This window comes from Prionailurus bengalensis, chromosome E3 (assembly GCF_016509475.1).
Source record: "Prionailurus bengalensis isolate Pbe53 chromosome E3, Fcat_Pben_1.1_paternal_pri, whole genome shotgun sequence".
NCBI lineage: Eukaryota > Metazoa > Chordata > Mammalia > Carnivora > Felidae > Prionailurus > Prionailurus bengalensis.
In genome coordinates, this window is record NC_057357.1 from 21,886,851 (window position 1) to 21,896,152 (window position 9,302).

At 44.7% G+C, this 9,302-nt stretch overlaps 1 long non-coding RNA gene across 2 annotated transcripts in view; it reads right to left on the minus strand.

Moving 5' to 3' along the window:
* Positions 1-9,264, minus strand: part of LOC122471533 — a 45,190-nt gene extending 35,926 nt beyond the window's left edge. Inside the window, exon 1 of one of the 2 annotated variants that reach the window (XR_006294204.1) lies at positions 9,175-9,264. This is a non-coding gene — a long non-coding RNA (uncharacterized LOC122471533). Of the gene's footprint in view, positions 1-2,009; positions 8,273-9,174 lie in introns of those variants that run through there. The other variant, XR_006294203.1, reaches the window with a different exon arrangement.
* Between the last annotated feature and the right edge of the window lie 38 nt (positions 9,265-9,302).

Genomic DNA, 9,302 nt, shown 5'->3' on the forward strand with positions numbered 1-9,302 from the left:
GAGAACTGGCATGGATAGCATCTCACTTGAAAAACGGCCCGCTAGTCCGTTCCCAGATCACAGTTTGGGCGCGGTCAAGTGCGGACTCACATAGACCCTGCTCAAACTGCAAAGATATGCACAGCACCAGCCACATATATGAAGACACAGCTGGACATCTCGTCTCAAAACCCAAACAAGACAGTCTGAAGGACAGCCAGCCCCACTTGACAGTGCTTGTAAGAGGAAACACTGGGGTTCTGATGTCAGGATCGGAGTTCCAGGATTGGTACTCAATCTTCCATATAAGCAGATGTACTGAGAAATGAGAGAGAGAGAGAGAAGTTTGCTCAACTCAGAGAGAGCAGTTGGTCAGCCCTTCCTACACATGCTCACATCTGTTGACTCCATTTCAGTACTTGGCCAACAGGGAAAAGTGGGCGGTTCATAGACCCAAACCCAGATACATCTGGCCGAGGTAACCATTCGCCATTTTCTGTTTCCAAGCCTCTCTGCAGGCTTACGGCATTTCCTACAAGAAATTCTTAATATCCCCACCAGTACTGCTGGTCTTGAAAGTATAGGGCCCATCAGTCTACCTAATCACTTAGCATTTTTATCCAGCTCTATCCACTACGGGGGCAAGATGGGATCCTCTGCCCCTTCATTTCCACCGGCCCTCCTCCTCAATTTCTCCCCTGCTCTGAAGAGAGTCCTTTAGTGTGATAATGCATCCGTTACCCTAGCAGAGTTGATCAATATTAGCCATAAGGGTTTGAAGTTTTTAGGTACTTTGCTCTGAAACATGTGAGAATTCAGGGCAAATGGGTCTTATCAGGACAGATGAGAGAATCAAGTGCACGAGAAGGCTGGTGGCTCTTGTTGGAAAAGGATGGGGGGATGGAGATCAAGATCAAGGGGGCTTGCTGATGTCCGTGAAAGGACACATAAAACAGAAAGGAAATGTTGGTAGCAGCTTCTGGACTGTAAATCTCTTCCTGACTGGCTACGAGGAGCATCAAAGTCCTTTCTATAACGCACAGAGCTTAGTTGCCTTTCCGGTCCCTGTGGGCTAAAGGAACAGAGTTCGAGGCAGCACAAAGTGATGGTGAAGAGCACAGACTCTGGATTCAGATCCCCTGGATTTGAACCTAGGATCCTACACTCTGTAGGTAGGACACCTTGGGCATGTTACTTAACTTCTCTGAGCCTCAGTTTCCTTATTGGTAAATAAGGATAAAATAATGGCATCTACCTCCCAGGATTGGCCTGAGAAGGCAATTAGTTAATATCCATAAACTATTTAAAACTGAACCTGGCTCATAATAAACACTGCATATATATTGGCTTTATATAAACAGCAAGCTGGACTCCCTTCCTTCAGGGAATCCCTTTGTTTACATGTACATGGTTGATTGGGTGATTACCCCAGGATAAGTGTTGTTGAGTCTCTCTACAGATTCACAGATGCAAAGTGGGGGTACCCAAGAGGGGTGCAGCTTGCACCCAAGGAGCTTTGATTTGTTCACAAATTGCTACTTGCTGTCGCTACACTTGATTCCGATGCAAAGGGTTTTTTCTTCTGTTTGGCAGTGTTGGAATGAGCCTGCATTGGCTTACTCTGAAAATAAGGAAAGGTCTGCAGTGTACTTTTCTTGCCCTAGGCTGAAAAGACTTGGCACAGTCACTTACAAGGGTGAGCTGGGTTGATCACAGGAGGGCTTAAGTGGACATCAGCCTTTGCTAACAACTGGGAAGCAGCATCACAAGCAGGCACTGGGGTCAATAACAGGTGTTCCCAGGACTCCAAAGGCAAAGGCAAGTTAGAACCCAGATATGAGAGATGGGGGTAGAGATTGCACTATAGGCTGGCTCAAGCACGGTCTGCCTAAAGCGTGGCTGCAGCTATGGTGCCCACGGTCATCTTGTCCAGGTCACCCTCACATTCTGGCATTCCCAACCTCCCTCTCTTTCACCAGTTACCCACTCAAGTCACTCTGGGTCACTATGTATACTCTATTCCCACTCACCTCTAGAATTCCTTTTCCTTATCAAGTCAATTCCTGCTCACTTCTCAAGCATAAATGAATTTCAGTCTCCTCCTTGAGGTTTGCTTTGACCCCTTCCAAAGCCTGTGAGCTGATACTCACTTCCTGATACAATCATGTGGAATTATCTATTGCCTTATGACATCTATATGCCTTAGAACAACAAACATCCATTAGTTTTGCCTGGATAGCATCCTTCATTCCTTCTGCTGGTAGTAACACTTACCCAATTTTTCTTTGGAGGAAAAAAAGCCCTTCCAAACTCTTGGTCCATGTGGCTCAAAAGGCTCAGCTCCAGGAGTGCACATGTGACTAGGCCTGATGCATCGAGTATTCCATCCCCTAGTCACGATTGGTTCAGGGCTGGGCACATGACCCAAATCAATGCTATGAGTTTCAGCTCCAGGATTTTTGCTGAAACTACTGAGAAAGGGGGAGGGAGGAATCTCTCTTTCAAAAGACCAGCAACCACCATAGGATGGAGACAAACTTCCTAAAACTTAGGCCAATTCAGAAAAAAGAAGAGCCAAAAAAAAAAAAAAAAAAAAAAAAAGGAGAGAATCAGACGCCTAAGGACACGATAGGATACAGCTACACCTAAACCTCAACATCACCTGGACATTTCAATTATGTGAGACAATAAATTCCCTTCATTCATTCATTCAACAAATATTTACAGAAGGCCTATTGTGTACCTGGCACTGCTCTAAGCACTAGAATACAAGGGATACACTTTTTTTTTTTTTTTACTTAATACAATGTAAGCTAGATTTCTAGCCCTGGTCAATAAAGTCTTCATGTTGCTTAATTCATGAACTGTTATTTAGCATCCTTCATGTGAATGCCTCTTTTTCCCAAGTATACTCATTGAGAATGGAGACCACACATTATATTTCTCTATATCACCAACTGTGATATGTGCGCAGTAAATAATTAACAAATTATTTGTTAAGTCAATAAAGGCTACATTTATTGGGAACTACCACTCGTGGTATTGATTCAAAGAGCATAGCTCAGAAGAAATGTCTAAGGAGCTTTGCCAGTGAGCTCTGATTAGACCCTGGCAGCCAAAAGATATATGTGCTTCATGAGCACAAACATGGCATGATGATGGAATCAATATTAATCCACAACAAAAGGAATATATCAGAGCACTGACATGATGTCAGACCGTATGCCAGTGCCTATTTCTGCTCCTAGCCCAAATTCTTGGAAATGACCCAAGAAAAGATGCTGCTAAATAATAAATATTCAATATTGATGAAAATCAAGAAAAGGTACACAATGGATCTTCTGAACAGAAGGAGAAGAGCTTACTCCTACATGTGCAGGAAGGGATCGGCTATGAAGGGGAGTGGTTCTGGGGGAAGTCCAAACTCAGAATAGCAAGCAGTGGGTAGTGAATGGTAGAGTAAATGGAGAACTGAGTTCGGAGCAACTGGATGGTCAACTCAGCTACTGACACTCTTACGCCATGGGGGAGTAGGCAGCAAGCACCTTTTTCTGCAGAATAAAGCAGTGGCTATGGACGCAAAGAAGGAAGGCACAGGATACTGCCACGGCATCTTCCAACTCCCAGGAGAGACAGGAAACGTTCTAACCAGAGGAAAAGCTACCAGCTCACTCTTTCTGGTGGCATGCCCACTGCCTTCTAGCAGCTGAATATAACCAAAATCATCATCAAGAGATAGATATGGAATATCTCAAGCACAAGAAATGGGAAGAGCAAGAATCCCCAAATATACTGCAAAATCTAATCCAATGGCCCTTTCTCTCTCCTTCTCTCATTTAATCTCTCAACAATAAAAACAATAAAACAAAAAAAAACAATAAAACAACAAAATCTCTCAATAAAAATGGCCACTCCTTTCTTCCTGCAACACATGCTTTCCTTGGCCATCATGACACCACACTGTGGTGGTCTTCCTTTTATTTCTTGTCATTTTTAATTAGTCTTCTATGTGTTTTCTAGGGCTGCCATCACAAAACACCACAAACTGAGTGGCTTAACAGAAGCTTCTCATTTCAGAGCTCTGGAGGCCAGAAGCCTGAAATCAAGCTGCCGGCAGGGCTGTGCTCCCTCTGAAGGCTCTAGAGAAGGCTCTCTCCTAGCTTCCAGTAAATTCTTTGGCTTGTGGTAGTTAAGTACAGTCTTCACATGGACTTTCCTCTTTTTATGAGGACACCAGTCATATTGAATTAGGTATCCTATTCCAGCATAGCCTCATCTTAACTTATCTGCAATGACCATAATTCCAAATAAGGTCACATTTTGAGGTACTGAGGGTTAAGATTTCAATATATGAATTGGGGGGCACAGAATTCAATTTACAATTCCCCTCCTTTGCTATCTACTTAACAATGAGCATGGGCCTTCCTTCTCTTCCCTTTACATTTGTGTTCTCTCCCTATATGTTTTCATCAAATCTGACGGCTTTAAGTAAATGCTGATGACTTCCAGATTTATACCTCCACCTCTGACCTCTCCCTTGAGGCATACCCACTGTCCATTTGAACCTTACATATCTAATAAAGATCTCAAAATTACGGCATCCAAAACAGCATTAATAATATTCACCATTACTCCACTCCAACAAACTGGACTCTATGAGGTCTCCCACGTCAAAAACTATAGTACCATCAAAGTTGTTCAAATAAAAAACTGAGGATCCCTCCCTTTCCATTATGCTCCACAACCAAGCAAGACAAGTCCTAACAGCTCTGTATTCAAAATATATAGAACACATCCATTTCTCTCCACCTCTATTGTCACACCAAAGCCCAAGCCATTACCAATCTTTTGCCAGAACTAAATCTGTAGGCCCGTATCTTACCATTCTTTACTCTACCTGCCTCCAGTCCACTCTTCAGCATCAGTGTGATTTTGAGAAAGTATACATCTGATCACAATACTCAGTAGCTTTAAATCCTTAAATGCCAACTTTTAGAATCAAGGACATACTGCTTACTATGGCCCACAATGCTCTTTCAACATGGTCTTGCCCCTGCCTGCCTTCATCTTTACTCTGGACCCATCTCTCCTCTTGCTCTTTATGCTCCAGACATGCTGTCTCCTTGGTTTGTAGAACACCTCACACGATTTCTCACCTCAGGGCCTTTCTATACACTTGCTAGTCCCCTTTTCAGGAAAGCTCTTCCATAGATTCTGCACATATGTGCTTCCTTCTCATCCTTGACACTCCACCTCAAATATCAATCCTCAGAGAATCTTTTCCCTGAGCAGACTTTCTAAAGTAACCCTCGCCCCAGTTACTGTCTGTTCTATCACCCTATTTATCTTCCTTCTAGTATTTACAATAACCGGAAATTATCCTGTTTACTTATATAGGTACTTGTATATTCTTTGTCTCCTTCTCCAAGCTCCGCTAGAATGTAAGGAACCAAGTGTGTCCTTCGCCACTGTCTTCAGTGTTCAATACTTTACCTGAAACAGAATTAACTTCTATATATGTGTTTAATGGATGGGGAGATGAATAGAAAAATAGGCCTTAGAAACCCTCTTACTCAAATCCCTGTATGCTGAGTATTCTCTTAGCACACTATTTCTAGGAGTCTAGATGAGGGAGAATTCTTTTTCCTAGAGACAGAGAGATGCCCTCACTTTCTTGCAACAATGGGCACACTTTACATTGCCTTCATCGTAAAGTCCAAATTCCTTCCAACCTGTCTGTACAACTTTATCTTCCACCACTTCCTTCCCCTATAGTAAGTTCATGGTACACTTAGCTTCATACCATTACATGAGAATACCACTCATGTTTATGTTACCTCTCTTTGGAATGCCTTTCTTTCTCCTCCTGCCAAACATCCTTCCAGATTCCCTCTATGAAGCTTTTCCTGGTAACCAGAGAGGCTATTAGCCTGTAGTGTCACAGGCCTTTATACATACCTCTACCATATTTATTCTAACAGGTGACAATCCTAGGACTAATTTTCCCCATTTTACTCTTAATACTTTGAGTAAAAGGATTATGCCTTATACTTATCCCACTAGTGCCTAGCATGGTGCCTCATAGAGATATATACAGAAAAAAAAATTGTTGACTACTACTATATATGAATATATAGTTAAGAATTTTTCATTATGGTATTTCTCAGTGGAGTGAAAGGCACTGGAACATTTTAACGGTTGTTATTCTGTCAGCTATCTGCCCATCATTAATGAACCAGTGGGAGAGGTGATTTTTAATTTGTAAAAAGGAAAACTATTTCAACTAGTTATGGCTTGGTTAATAAACCATAGCTGAAAATTCTGTGTCCAAAATAGGCACACCAATAGATATACTCAACCTCTTCATGAACACTTTTTGATTTTTAAAGAAATGAATTAAATTTTCAGGGCATAAAAGAAATGAGAAGTAACTAGCATTATTAGGATATTCTGTAGCTTGGATTTTTTTTAACTTAGCATAGGCCATAGATAGCACTTCTTGGAACTATTTCATGTATAGTTAATGTTTACTTTTGTGGTAACACTACATTAATCCCATTGACCAAAAGCAAGATATAGCAGCTAGTGTGGCTGCTGGTGGATCAGCACCACGGACAGAGGAATGGCACATGAAAGGTCGCTCTAAAGCAGCTTGTAAGACAGCTGTGATGTCAGAAAGACTGGTGTGAATGTTTCCCTGGGGATCATTCAAAGACAGTGGCTTATTGTTAAAACTGGAGGGGAGAACATGAGAATTAATTCTACTTTTTTATGTTTGAAAATTTCCATTAAAAATATCCATGTGTGTTACTGAGAGGCCACCAAAAAAAAGAAAGAAAAAATTACTCCTAAAGACCTTAGGATCCTACATGTAAGAGATAATGAACAACAAGCCCCAGTACCCTCTGTTCCAAGTGGAGTTTTGAGAAGGCTAGGCTGTAACTTTCCCATGCACATGAGATTTGTCTTGCGGAAGTCGGCGTGATGCAATAGGAAGTTCAGACGTCTATAGACGATCACTTGCTTGAGGAGCAAGATGTTTCAGGAGAGCAGTTTCTAAGAAAGGAAACCTCTCATGCACTGTCCCTGATAAGAAGCAGCTGGGGGCCGCGGCCTAGGGTTGCAGGGAATGAGGCTGAGTGTAGGAGGTGGTTGTGTGAGTGAGCCCAAGGTCCACACACTGAAGTTCTGGGTGGGCCCAAGGTCAATACACTAAAGTTCTAAGTCAAAACAAAAACAAAAACACTGTTTAAGTGTTAAATGGTCTAGATAAGTAGAGGGAACCGAGATAGAACGCCAAGCACATTAGGATGGAAAGGAGCTAAAATATGAAGAGGGTGGAGAGGTACAAAAGGAAGACGCACCTAAATATTTTGGGGGGGGGGTGCCACTAGGGATTTTTCTTGCAGCAGCCACGTCAGAAGAAAATAAGAAGCCAAGAGAGAGGCTGGTGGATAAAATAAGAGAATGAATGTAAGCACACTCATGGTAAGAACCATTCAGAGACTATGGATGGCAGGTAACGTTGAGGGCCTACTATGTGTGAGGCGCTGCTCTAAGTCCCCAGAGAACATAATTGGAAAAAAAAAAATCCAGCTTTACTGAGCTAACCTTCTGGTAAGGGAGACAAATAAATGTATTTGCCGGGCGTGTGAATTCCAACTGGCTGTTTCATTTAGGCAGAAAATGTGGCTTCCAGTTCGCTGCAGTCCCCACCATTCCCTATTGTCTTGCACTCTGCCGACTTCACTCTTTTATGGCATCTGCCTGAGCTCTGCAGGCTTGTGCGTTTGTGACCCATGCTCTCCGAGGCCCCTGGGCTGCTTGTGACGCTTGTCTCTCCTGGAACCACCAAATGGCCCAACAAGCATATTAAAGACCCTCTTCTTGGGTGGTTAGATCACCTCATGGAGATCTCAATGTTCTCAACTGTCAAGTGGAGGCAATGGTATCTGCTTTATGGGATTGCTGTGAGGACTAGCCATTGCCCCATCAGCTCTCACTCCGTCTTTGGATCTCCTTATCACTACGTCTTCAAAGAAACCTTCCCAGCCGCCTGACTAGCGAGGTCAAATCCCTCTAATCTACACAGCACATTCCTCTTCGTGGTCCTGTTGCAGTCACAATAATCGTACTTTAGCTCGTGGATTACGGGATTAATGCCTGCCCCTCCCAGCAGGCTGAAAGTGCAACACTGACGAGGGCTGTTTTCACTCGCCACCTGTCATCACGTGTGGCCCAAAATAGATGCTCAAAAAGTACTAACGAGAAAGAAAGAAAGAAAGAAAGAAAGAAAGAAAGAAAGAAAGAAAGAAAGAAAGAAAGAAAGAAAGAAAAGTAAACTGTGCAAAGACAACCCCTTTGCACACATTGGTTGCCCGACAGATTCTCTCGGACCTTCCCTGTGACGTAGACGCTACTCCTAGCTTCTGGGCTGCTAGCATATGTAGGTCGAATTTTAACTAGATTTCCGCTGAAAAAGAAGTCACTAAGCTTTCTTTTCTAATAGGCTACCGACCCCTAAACAGGGGTTTTTGTTTTGCCCGCTGATGTATGCCAAGTGCCTAAAACACTGCCCGGCACCTCATCAATAAAGGAACAGATGGATGGGCAGGCAGGCAACGCTCCAAGTTTCACAGAAGTTGGGAGGCGTCAACAGCTCCTTCCAGCACCACAGTGGCGGGTGGGGAGGAGGAGCGGGGACTCTGGGCCAGGACCGCCCCCCCCCCCCCCCCGTTCACGGTCAGCCACACCAGATTTTCCCAGAGCGTGCGACAGTAGGACCCCGAGACGACAGGGTGTTCCCGCGCCACCCCTGGGGCCCTGATTGGAGCTGTTTAGACGGTCCCGCAGCGGGGCACAGACGGGGCGCCCCCGCAACACCCTTGGGGGACTAGAGAGGGCGCCCCCGCGACACGCTTGGGGGCCTGAAGGGGGCTGCCCAGGTGCTCCCGCAGCGGTGGACAGAAAGGGCGCCCCCACAACACTCTTGGGGGCCTGGACAGGTTCGCCCAGACGCTCCTGCAGGAGGGGTTGGCGCCCAAGCCCCCCGACGAAGGGTACCAGCAGAGCAACCCCAAACGCGTCCCATGCCTCTGCCACAGACCCCTCCGCCAGGCAAAGGAGTCCCCCGTCTCTCTCCCTTTTCCGCCGCAGAACGACCTTTGCACCCCCTCCCCAATAGTGTTCCTTCACCTCAGAGACGTCTCCCCGCCTCCCAGATCCACCGCTGACGGACACCCCCCTTTTCCAGGCAGTTCCACCGACTCCCGCAAAATGTCTGCTCGGCCCCCGACTGTGTCCCTCCGCCCCCGGGCAGTTTC